We start from the raw sequence: 13,580 nt of genomic DNA on the forward strand, positions 1-13,580 counted from the left end.
ACAGTGTGAGATGTTATATTTCAGTTCCTGTTATCCTAAACGACAGCTTCACATGGTCTACGTGTTGTGCCTATTTTTGAGGGGGCTCACTTTCACTGAAAAAAAGAAAAGAAAATGGAGACATGCACATTTTGACATTTTTAGGAATTTTACAGTAACCCCTTCTATGACTCACATGTCTATAATGCAAGAGAAATATACTTATTATATGTTATAATCTGCTTATAGCACTGTATAATTTGAGTTATAAGCACTATAAACACATTTTAAAGCATTTTATAATGAATAGTTCAAGTCAAGTATGCATTTTTTAAATTGGCTCCCGAAATAAAATGTCACGTTAAAGTGTTATGACTTTAAAAATCATTATAAATCATTGTTACAAAGCATCATGAATAGTAATGAGTGCTTATAACTACAATTACAGACTGCTATAAGCAGATTACAAGCCATTGTAACTATGTTTTTAATGCATTATAGACTTTTGCATTATAGAAAGTGTAACCAGGTTGATTTGTGTGGTAATGGCGCCGCAAACCCTATTGTGAGCCTTACAATAAGGATCAAACAGCCTACTAAGTCTAAATTAGCCTACCGACATTACTTATAGGTCCAAATGAGAATTTATTAACAGGATTTTGTCAGAATGTAGCGAGGACCAAAGTGCAAATCAGAGTCTGAACACTGAAGAAATATCTAGGGAGATTTGGAATCGAGGGCTAGTTTAAACTAGACTTGAAGTTGGCAAAGTTTAGAGGTTAAGGCACCAGACTGTAAGCTATGATGCACATTCTAGATGACTAAAATGCTAAAATGTGTTTATAATGCTGCATATAACTATGCATTTTTACAACTGAAGAATACCAATGCTTTGGGCTTACATTAATGATGAATTAAAATGAAAATGTTTAGAAATAACCATAAACATACATTTTGTACGGGAGCCACTGCAAATGGCCTGAATATCCTCAGGTTGTCTACCCATGACTTAAATATGTGTTTCTTTTTGATTTCGTCTTCTTTTGCAAAGGTCTGATGAAAAATTCAGCAATGACACTTTGATGACGCAGCTGACACATCTGTACCTGGAGCTCAATTCTGTTCATGTGGACACACACATGCTAAGACACTGTGTACCCTATGCTTTATTCAGCACTCATTAGCTTCATGACAGCACACAGGGTACATCAGCAGTTCACATGCACCGGGAGAGGTCAACAGTTTGTCTCTTTCTGCCTATCTGTGTGTCTCACTGAGCTCTCTGATCACGTGAGTGCTGATAGGCCAAATATAACAACATGTACACTACAGGCCAAGTTTGTAAGCAAGGTCAAATATGTACAAAAAAAGATCACCATTGGTATACTCTGCAACAAAATAAACATTATTATTTTATAAAGAGTCACTTATTACAACACATTTTTACTATAATTATCAGGTCTTTGGGTTTTTATTGCTTAGACTTTGTGTATCCTTCTTTCCTAAATGTATAAATCTGTACTCTTGTTTCTTTTGTCAGAGATATGAACACAGTTGAGATTTATTGAGATTTTTAAGCCAAAGAGCTGAAGTGAGAAATGCAAACAGTGATTTTTATTGTTGTTGTTTTTTTTTTTACTTTTGCACTGAAATTGTGACTCTTCGAAATCTTCTCAACCCTAAAACTTATTTTCTTTTGTTAACATTTATTCAGCAATGGTCTGGCAACATTAATGTATATCTAAAGGTAAATTCAGGAAAATGGTTCAATTCAATGAAAGTAAAGTCTGATCATGTAGTAAACATATCCAAAAAATCCAAAGAATCCATACTGGATTTTAAGAAAGCCATTGTGAACAGAAAATTTAAGTTCGTTCCAAACTTTTGGCCTGTAGTGTAGCTGTAACTGAAAATTCAACACATCAGAGCAAACAGAGTCCAATATCTTAATCAATCTTCTACAGCCTGTTTCTTCGGGACACACACAGGCGCCTCTAATACTCAGTTTTACAAGCATCCAGCTATTCCTAGAAAAACAGATGTGGACAGGATGTCGAACACGTGGGTGTTGGTGACTCTGCAAGTTTCTATCAGTTGGTTTGCAGGACAATACATCCGGTAAATCCTTGTGTGGGACTCCATGCTGTAAGCAGGCATCTGAGTCGGTGTAAGGGGGGACAGAGCAAGAGGTCCTGGAAGACAGCTTGAGCTGGAGCGGAGGTGCGGATCATAAAGAATAACAGAGCGGGGATGAAGGGCGCTTATGGAAATGCTGGGGCTAACACAAGGTTCCGGAGACACCATTTACTCAGCCTGCCAGGATTAGGAGGACTTGGCCGGCGGTTCCTCTCCTCCTCCTCCTCCTCCTCCTCCAGCACGAGGAGTCGAGCTCCATCCCACAGAGGGGAAAACTGAGAGGACACAGAAGCCGATCATGTTCAGAGTGTTTGTGTGGTGGCATCATATCCACTCAGTAATCCAGAGAGAAATTATTTGTCAAAGATTTGCAAAAAGAAGGGGGATTTTCTGCATACCGGCACATCATCTCCAGCTCTCACTTAAGATGCAAAGTTTACTGGAGTGTAAAGCCATGCAATGCGACTGATGACAACAAATACGTATTACAGCATTAAATCTTTGCTGGGTGATCTCATAGCATTATGTAAGAAAGCAGTGCCCGTGCCAGACCCTTCAGACAGAGTGCAGGGGAGACATTCAGGTGCATGCCGCTGAGCACGCAGCTCTCTTCTTCGCCTGCCATACTTGGAAATAGTTGTTTGAGTTCGCTCAACTTGATTACCCCAATAACAAGCACAAGCCAAGCCTTTTAGAAGATTGGGGAGGGGTTATAATTATAGCTTTCATGTTTATAATGAAACGAAACCATAAACTAAAACAGTTTAAATCACTTTAAACTCTTTTGCATCAGTGCAGTAGCTCCTGGTGGTTACATAATTCAGTTTGAGCAGGGAAGGAGTTAACACATCTGCAGCGAGCTACCTCTGTCTGAACCAGAGCGGCTGTGGGACTTGAAGCTCAGCTTTCAAATACAATTACACGTTTGTGCAAATTGTACCCACTTGCCCAAACTCTCATTCAGTGTAATTACTTCAAAAACATGTGATTCTTAATTTTTTTCGATGAAGACAAATTATTTGATTGAGAATTATAATGATCGAGGATTTATTATGATTTTCCTCTCATTACTCTGGTGGTCACATAGTGTGAACTAAAGAGCATGAAAAAGGAGTAGTTTACAAAAAAATAAAACATTTTTCATTACTTCTACCTCTCCTCTCTGCTCTGTGTAAACAGATTTTTAGTGAATATATGTCACGTGACCATTCATCTCAGCAGAATCAGTCATGGCTTCACAGTGTCTCTGAGAAGCAGAATTTAATGTTTTTAACAGGATCTAGTTATTCCAAGCAGGTTATTTATGGTGACATGTTAAATGAAGCATAATAATTCAACAAATAAAGTGATTTTGACAGAAATATTGCAATTTTTAGCTTTGATTTAGTTACTTTTAACATACACTTTCGTAACCTATGATCAGTTAAAAGACTGAGTTTCTTTCTACAATACACAGTTATCTTGTCAATCTTTTAAAGAAATATACCAACAAGTGAACGTTCTTAACGTGTTTAAAATGGGGAAAAAAATAAATCTTTATTTATTTAATTGTTTTCTGGGTTGTTTTTTGTGTTTTTATTTTTTGTTATTGTATGTATATCATAACTGTCTCAACAGTTTTTTTGGTAAAAGTTATTCTGTTAAAATAAATACAAATTAAAATGACGAAAACAATTACTTTGATACTTATATATGCATCTAAAAATGTGCGGATGGAAACACAAGCACATTTAGACAGGAGGCCATGAAGCTGCTTGACAGGAAATATATGATCAATGTATGTGTGTATCTCTGTATCCCACTGCAGAAACAGCATCTGACATGATTTGGAGACAGTGTTTTAGACATTGAAACCAAAGAAGAAGTGAGCAAGTGCAGCTTCACTCGGGAGGTGTATAGCTTAAATCAGTAAAGTGCCATTTGATGACTCAGAGGAAAAGGGGAGCTCTGGTATGAATGACAGCCGCTGACTCAGATAGCTGCACACGCACACAGGTGGCTTTGGTTTTGTCAACTTGTGCCTTTCCTGTGACGAGCAGACACCAGAAAGAGAGAGACACATCCACGAACCCTCATCTCACCCCCACCACCATCCACATGCCAAGCCCGGTCGCAGCAGGCAGAGCTGGGGAGACAGGAGTCGGGGTGTCTGGTCCAATTCTCCAAACTGGGATCACATAGCAGAGGAGAACCCATTAAGCGAGTCCTGGACTTTGGCTGACTCCCCAGCAGCATAGGCCCCTCATCATAACCCCCCCCCCCCCCCCCCCCCCCTTCTCTCTCCCTTTTACTCCTCCCACGCACACTCCCACCCCCTGCTGGCTTGAGTGCCAGGAACTAAGATGTATGGGCCTCTGCAGAGAACCGCCTCCAAGGTAGCACTTTTCCTCTCTGCCAGCAAAAATAAGACATTCTGCTCTCTCTCGCCTTCTCTCCCCCCGTCTCAGCAACACAAGTCCCTCCGCATCACCGCGGTCAGAGGGCTGCCAGAAGCTGCAGCCAACAGCTACACTCTGCTTCGCCCCCCTCTCTCCCCCTGGTTCTGAGAGAAATTTACTTTACTTACTAAGAAAATTTATGTAGATAGGGGCCTGCCAGTTCGAGAGGCAGTGTGTGTTCCTTCAGATAGGTTACTATGTGTACAGGAGCGGACCACTTGTTGCGTTTATTGTTGTTTGGTTGGAAGTAGGGAATTACACGGCAGTAGAGGATCTGGACTTTTGAAAACAGATAGAAGCAGTCTAAGGTTGCACTTTAATATCATTAGTTGTGGGTAGTTGTGGGGACTTATAACTGACTCATGCTCATGTTGGAACCCCAGGCACTAATCATAACCGTAACAATGAAATCCTCCACAGTAATCCTTACCCTTACTTTAACCAGAGTCTAATTATAACTCCAAACCCCTAATCCCTCAGCAGCAAAACAAGGACAAGACTTTTTAATTTTAGGGGATATTCGTTATATTTTCTGCACCAGACAGACTGAAAAAGAAGGAAAAAAAACACATAAATGTCATTATGTTGTAAGGAGAAATCCTGACGTCATGCAACCTCAACAGTTCATCGCTTTTGCCTTTATATGATCCTCCAGCCTATAATTAGTTTGGCATCATGTCTTTTAAATTTTACAGACTTTTAGATCCACAAAGTACGTTTCTAATAAAAGATCTAAAAGTGCTGACATAATCAACCAGCAAACGGACATGCATGCGTATTTGACATCTGTCTTTGTGCTTGTGGTAGGTCACCAATACCGGGACAGACAAACTCGAATGAAGCGTAAATGTTCGCTGACGTAATGTGGACACATCTGTATTTTAGGTTCAACGCAAACATGTGGACATTTGAGTGCAAAGGGACAGCTGCCTGCGTCCTCCTGAGCGGACCAGCTGAGAAAACACTCCTCGCTGCACACTGCGCAGCATAAAAACTTTACATTCCAATGGCTCACATCCCACGGCACCCATTCTGCTTGGCCCGGAGCTGACATCACACCTACTCGTCGTTTCAAAACATACTGCAAGGGAAGAGTTTAACATGCAGTTCATCACCAGACGATTTATGACGAGTCATAAAAAGGTACGACTCATTCTGATGCAGCTTGTGAGCTTTCGAGGGAGATAAGGAAGGACGTCAGGTGATTTTGCAGGGAAAAGGATACTTAATACTGTAGTTCAGTCAGATCCAATTCCATCATGTAAAGTGGATGACATGGGAAAATGCACTGTGGTGCACCACAGCACAGGTTCTGAAATCTCAGCAACACATGACAGAAGAAACTCTGGGATCTATTACCACCCCAGATAAATATATATTTCCAACACCTGAAATGGATTTTCTAATAAGTAAATATTAAAGCTGCACTTGTCAACATATTTATTCTAGAGCATGACCAGATTTTTGAGACCTATGCCAACACAGATTTTAGAGGGGAAATGCATTGATAACTGATATAGTCTTTTTTTTTTTAAACTTTAATGAAGAAATACCTTATTTATGTAGATTGTGCACGGATTTTTCACAACTCTGCAAATGTACTCGGAGAGCTACTTTCTCAAACATAAAGACTTTATTAAATAATATTTAACATTGTCATACATTATACAAAGAGTGTATAACATTGTCAGCCAATTCTATAAATGATAAAGGAGAAAATAAAGAATAAATAGGAATAAAATAAACAGCTAAATAAACATCATTACTGTTCAGTTTCAGTCAATTGCTGACTATTAAAAAAAATCACGCCAAGCAACATTTTCTGCATTATATATTCTGTAAAAAAAGTTCAATATCAATATCACAGAATCGCAATATTGGCCAGTTATATCTGTCTGTGGCTCAGTTGATAGAGTGGTTGCCTACTGATTGGAAGGTTGGTGGTTCGATCCCTGACCATGGCAGCCTACATGTCGAAGTTTCCTTGAGCAAGATACTGAACCCTAAATGGCTCCTGATGCTGTGTTCATCAGTGTGTGAATGAATTCCCAATGGTGGCAGGTGGCACCAGTGTGCCCTGATAGCCTCGGCCACCAGTATGAATGTGTGTGTGAACGGGTGAATGAGCGTAGTGTGTAGTGTAAAGCACTTTGGATAAAAGCGCTATATAAGTGCACACCATTTCTATATCTGTTGGGCTCTTATTTATACTAAGAATGGATCAAATGCAAGGGCTGGCTCACAAAATAAATGCTTGAATTATGTTGCATTACCACTGAACTTCATGAACGTCACATGATGCGTCTTGGCATTCAGCAAAGTTGTTGCAAAGGAAGCAGGCCTCCTATGAAGCATGGTAAGCTCGCAAAATGTTTGTTGCATCTTCAGTGGAGTATTTATTTGCAAAATAATATAATAGCCTATGTCGTGAAAAAGTTTCAGGCCTATATGTGTGATCTGATCAAAACTAGTTGGAAACTTCTGGAGTAATTAACTGACAGCAAGTCTTATTTAGCTAACTAAGCAAAAAAGCTTATGATAGGATTTATGCAATGTTGCTCACATATCTGAGGTCAAAGAAATGAGATGAAAGGTAGTTCTTTATCAACTCCTCCAGTCCAGGGAGGTCAAATATCAGGGTGAGCTGAAGAGCCTGGAGCTGATAAGGAGAGCACATATATGAACTTGAATGAACCCTCATTAAATATTCTATAGCTCCAGACTAAATATATCTAGGGTGGGAATGGGGATTCATCATGTGCAATTGAATGGAAAATACACAAGCATTCATTAAGTGCAGAAGCTCAGATACAAACGCTTCTACTACCATTGGTCCCGAGCTTTCATCCCACAATGCATCTGTTTTTTTCCTAATGGCTGTGGTGACTCGTGTGACCATGTCCCTATTCATAAAGCTCATGTGGTCACACAGTGGTTTCAATAGCATGACAGTGATATTAACCATTATTCTGGGGCATTATTAAAAAACAGGCTTAATGTGATGATTTTTAAAGTTTTTATGAAACACTCAATAATGTTCCCCAACACACACACACACACACACACACACACACACACACACACACACAGAGCTCAACTTGGAGATCTCTCCAGACATTGTAAATACAATGAACAAAAGAATGAAACTATACTATAAACAATGCAGACAATATAGCAATGACTAATACTGTAGACTAAACAGTGAAAGTGAATTAAATTATTACAATTCAATTGCCTAGGGAAGCATTTTCACAGATTGTTTGTTTTTCTCATCGTCCAATATTTAGACTTGTGTCAATTTAGCCTATTTAGAAAAAATTATGGTAAACAGAAGTGATATACTACAGAAGAGCTGGAGAGAGAGAGAGAGAGAGAGAGAGAGAGAGAGAGAGAGAGAGAGAGAGAGAGCAAAAGCATCTCTGTGACTCGCCCAGGTTACCTTACAAAGATAATAATCAGGACTTTAACACCGTAGCTTTTCACCTTTTGAAAAGGGGTAAAGGTGTGTTAGGGTTAGGGTTTAGGGGAAGATAGCAGGTCAACAAGAAATTAAGTGGTGGACATCACAGTAGTCAAAAATGCCTCCAAAATACAACATGAAGACACCAAAACCTCAAGGATCACTATGGGAAAGTCCATGCTGTGATTTTGATGGTTATGAAGGAATTGCATTTTTCAGCAATTGGATGGTGCTGTTAACTGCTGAGAAACCCCCTTTATTCTCACTATACCTACATCCTCTGATTGCTCTAGGTCTTCAGTTTGTGGTTTTGAAGTTTCATCAGGCATTCAAATTCCCAGAGGTCACAACAGATCATTTTATACAGTGAAGTCAAGTTCCAAAAAATAGTCTCACCAAAAGATTAGGTCAGGACCTGTTGGCAGGCTGTCAGGGTTAAGAGGCCAGTGCTAACCGGAGTCAAATTCCATGTTTGTGTACACGTACTTGGCAAATAAATCTGATTCTGATGTTATAAAAAAAACAAGCAAAACAAATTGTTTTTTGGTTGATATCCATGTAACTTCCACAGGGTTAAAAAGTATGAAGGTTCAGTGACATATTGGTTCCAGGCAACGCAGCCTTCATGCTTTGGGACTTGTTGACTCGGGTAACAGTAATGCAGTGTATTGCTACTTCACAATGCACCAGAAACTGTGGATGTATCAAAGAGCAGGCTGAAAAGCCAAGCAGACAACAAAGCCCGGAAAAGAGTTCAGGATATAGAGAGCCGACACCATCCATAGCTCAACACATTTCTGGGAATTGCGCTCGCTCATGCTGTGATTGGAAATAAGGCAGACATTTGTTTAGCACACAGAGTGTTAATTTGTCAGAGTGCTAATTAGATGTAAGCAGACCTTGTTGCTCAGCATGCCAACTATAACACACATGGGAAACGGTGCACTCGCACTGAGGAAATGACTAGGCTGGATTGATGGAATTCCATAAAGGCCAAGGACATTTATCACTGGATGTAGAAGCACAAGAGCAGCTTGATGCCAGCGTGAGAATATATGCAGCCAAAAACTGTTGATTGAGCAGGCGGAACAGGACAGGGAAGTAACTCAGTCGAAAGGGTAGGGGAAAGAAAAAATCTCTAGGCATATTCCACTTCTTTGGCAGGTCCTCACCTTGGTAATATAAGAGTGGGGAACGAACAGCAGAAATATGTATGGTTTTCAAGAATCTGGCAACAAGTCCAACAAGGCTTTTGCTGGCAGTTTTTTTGCATTTGGACTGAAATTGAAAATCCCTTGGATACCTCTTCTCGCCGCAACATGGCATCTGATGTGGTCAAATAGCTCGTGATGAAAATATTGTGTGTGATTATCTGACATTAGCTTGTGTTTATAGGGTATTTTGAGGCATAACAAAACAGTACCATATATTTAGAAAATTGCTTTATCTATGTGGGAAGGGGAGCAGCAACTTTTACCCAATTTTCTGGATAAGCTTGTGACATCTCTTTCAGATGAGTGTTGGGAGGAAACAGATAAAGCTTTCCATGTGGCATGTTCTTTTTCTGGCTTATTCCTTTGCCCCGCTGCCAGAGAACGGAGTGTAATGGAGTGGTACGTGGAGGACGAGGGGGGAGTAAATGGAGGAACGCTGAACATGCATGAAGGAAAATAGTCCTCCCAAATGACCGTAATGGCTGGGGGACAGAATGTGTACTAATCTAGGCAAGGGGCCAAGCCAAACAGCCTGAGGGGGCAAAGGGGAAGCTGTAGCCAGGAGAGTAGGGGTGGGGGTGGGGGTGGGGTCAAATAAAGTATATGAAGGGTGGAAGGGACAAGGCGAGACAAATGCCATTACAGTGCAGAAATGAAAAAAGCCAGGAGGGAATCTGGGAGTTGTAGTGAGTGTTTGCTGTGAGGAGGGGGATTAGGGTCTGGTTGCAAGGCGATACGGAGCCACCTGTTAAATTGTGCTGAACGTGCACAAACACAAACACACTTATATACACTTGTAGAACGCACAGAGCATGCAGTATCTCTACCACTGCCTTTTCCCCTTGTTCACACACACACACACACACACACACACACCCAGTGACCTCCTGGGTGCTGTGTTTTCTGCGCCATGGTATGTACAGCCAAGTCACACAGCTTGAGCTGCAGGGAGGTCCAGAAACCCAGAGGGAGATGGTACGTGACAGAGAGCATGCTGTCCGTGGATGCGTGTGTGTGTGTGTGGGTGTGTGTGTGTGTGTGTGTGTGTGTGTGTGTGTGTGTGTGTGTCAGGTTGGACGAGACGGAGTGGATTTTTAGTGCTCAAGAAAGTCTATAGGTATATAGCACCAATCAAAAGTTTGGACACACCTCAATGTTTTTTCTTTATTTTTTATAAATCTTCTATATGAAAGACATCAAATTATAAAGGAACACATATGGAATTATGTAGTAAATAAAAACATGTTTTTTAGATTCTTCACAGTAGCCTTTAACCTTTTGCTTTGATGTTCTCAAACACGAACAGAAGGCAAGAAATTCCACAAATTAACTATTGACAAGACACCTGTGAATTGAAAACCATCCAGGTGAGCAGCTCATGAAGCTGCAGAGCATCATCAAAGCAAATGGAAAAATATAAAACATATTCTGCTCTAACACTTTTTTCTTTATTACATAATTCCATATGTGTTCTTTCTGTTTTGATGTCTTCAGAATTAATCTGCAATGTAAAATAATAAAAAAAATTAAGAAAAACCATTGAATGAGAAGGTGTGTGCTAACTTTTGACTGGTACTTTACATAAATATGATGAGTGGCAGTGTTTTTTGTTAATTGTGCCCAAATTTGTTTTCATGGTAGAGAAAGGACAAAAAAGACAGAGGGCGCAACATCTGATATCCATATGTTCACTTGGATAAAACCATTTTAATCAAGTGTGTAGCTACATGGAGCCTAAGTAGCCGCCTGTGAAATAAAGAACACAACAAAGTCAGCCCTCTTCGTGTTGGGTTTGTGTGCGTGTGTGACCGGTTGTATGCACACGTGTATACAAACTGTGCGGAGAGGGCATGTGAGCACCATGCTGCATCGATTGCTTGCTCTAAACTCTGAAAGTGATTTTCTCACCGTATCTTGGAGGAAATGATTCATTAGGCTGCGGCCCAGTTGGGATAGCTCTGACATGGAATAAGAAGCAGCCACTCACCCTGGCTGATGCGTTTGGAGTGCGCACCGAGACGAAGGGGAAGATGGGAAGCAGCCCGTGAAGGCCATGACGGGAAAGCGGGGAATTGAAATGGCAGAGATGGATGCAGGCGGAGGACTGGGGAGGCAGAGCTGGAGGAGATGACGGCTGGAATGAAGGAGATAGAGGAGGAGATGGAGGGACAGAGAAAGAGAGAGGGGGGAAGGAGGGGAGCATCTGTGGCTTTGAGTCAACAGCACAACAGCTCCCAGACAAGCTCGTCTTTCCTGGAACACCACAGGAGCACTCAGCACGAAAGAGAATAATGTCTTGTACTAATCTTTGTGAGGTCATCTTACACACATCTTTGTCAAATGTTTTAGTATCCTGTCTCAACACTGCAGCACTTGGGGAACTCATGCCAGCACAGAATACTTGAGATAAGTACACTGTGGCTTGATTCGGGATTAAATCAGAAAACAGAAATGCAGCCACTGACTGCAGTATATTCTGTAGATTTAGTGCTTTTCTTCACAGTTTTCTCCCACATTGTCATTAACTTGACGTTACTAATAAGAATCTCAGATATCACATTGTGTTCCATTTAAAGTCAGACCTTTTAGAACATTTCTGACATTTCTTCTGTGTCCCCCAGTCTCCGGGCGTAGAGGGAACACCCATATAAACAGCTGTGATTCCTAAATGAGGTAATGTTAAAATCTTACCTTCTCTGCTATAGCAGTGAAGGTGAGTGCCTCGCTGCTAAGCCGTGGCACTAATAAGAGACATTTAAAGAGCTTAAAACCACTTGTTGCTATTCATAAATGGCTCTGCCCTGCATGTCGCTGTGTCTGCTGGATTGTTTTGTGTGATCAATTTTTTATTCATGAAAAAAAACGGACAGCTGGGCAAAAATACATTTTCCTTCAGTAGGGCTGAGTTTCATCATCTATCATATGAAACTGGAGTACTAATCCATTGGTACAGAGCATGTGAACTCTCTAAACTCTTCATCTCCATGCCTGTTCAATGATGTTATACAGAATGGTGTTTCATTGCTCTTTTCTTAGTAAATAGATATCTATCCTAGCTGCCTGGAACACAGAGTCATTTTACAGCTCTGGGAAGCCAAATCGAGGAAACTGTCATCGTTCAAGATGTTTCAACACTCAACTAATTTACTGCTTGAAGGCTAAATCTGAGCTGTAGTTCTGCAAAAACTCCAAGCGAGTGTATAGATGAGTCCTTGAGCAACACAGCAGAATTATCCATCTGGGACATCCCAAAGTGACACTCCACTATGAGCACTGATAGGAGATAAGGAGGATCTGACTTGTGTGGAATGCACAATTGATTTAAGCTGGAAAGAGGAGTGGTGAAGACAACCCAGGCTTTTCCTAGAAGCGGTTCGAAGTAGGAGGACAGAGTGAGAAACGAAGAAGAGAACAAGCAAAGATAAGAAAGGGAGGTCTGGATTATTCGTTAAGCCTCATTACTCAACCTCCCACTCAGTTTAATGCAGTGAGAGATAAAGACAGACGAAGAAGTGGAGTGAAAATGCAAAAAGAAATAGCGCATAACATATAATTGTGTGTGTAACAATGTGGGTGTCCATGTCTTTCCTGTGACCTGATGAAGCTTATAATAAAGCAGCAAATTATGAATTAGATAAGTGTCAGTGAGCTATTGGTCTGGGAACACAGCAACCATCCCCACCACACTACATTTAAGAATGTGACTTTCTGCCCTCAGCTCCATCCATCATCTTGTAAAACCATAACATTTCCACTTTCCACTGAGTTACTCACGATAGTCGGGCCAGTCTCACCGCACCTCAAAACCCTGAAATCGTGTTAAACGGTCAGATTCCGGATGCATTCCCTTCAATAAGACTTTAGAACCAAGATGGTAATTTACTTGTTATCTGTCACAACAAGACAATAAAATCGCGCTGCCAGATGGAGATTTATCATCGTCCTGCGTTGAAGTGGTGTTTTTGCGTGATCGCGCAAGGGCTTGTGTGTAATAGAACTTGTTTTTAATTATACGTCGTATGAGGTTTGTGAAATTGTTTGTGCATGATTTGCATGAGTCACCTGCACTTCCAATCGCTCTCAGTCTGAAGGATGCAGGGCACGGAGCCTAGCGAGGGAACCCCTTGAGACATATGGTTCTGATCAGAGCCAGTAGTACCATGACATCATTGTCACATAATTGACTCTCATCGTAAGTACTTCTTTGTTGTCAGGGCAAGTGAAGGCCGCAAGTTTTCCTCTTTCACGTGATTATACTGTTGACTGTGGGCTGCAATATTAAAGACCGCCATGCATCTGGAGATTCTGTTCATGAAGTTCTTTCCTCTTTTCCTGACCGGATATTTAGCAGAC

The sequence above is a fragment of the Centropristis striata genome, chromosome 16 (genome assembly GCF_030273125.1).
Source record: "Centropristis striata isolate RG_2023a ecotype Rhode Island chromosome 16, C.striata_1.0, whole genome shotgun sequence".
Taxonomy (NCBI): domain Eukaryota; kingdom Metazoa; phylum Chordata; class Actinopteri; order Perciformes; family Serranidae; genus Centropristis; species Centropristis striata.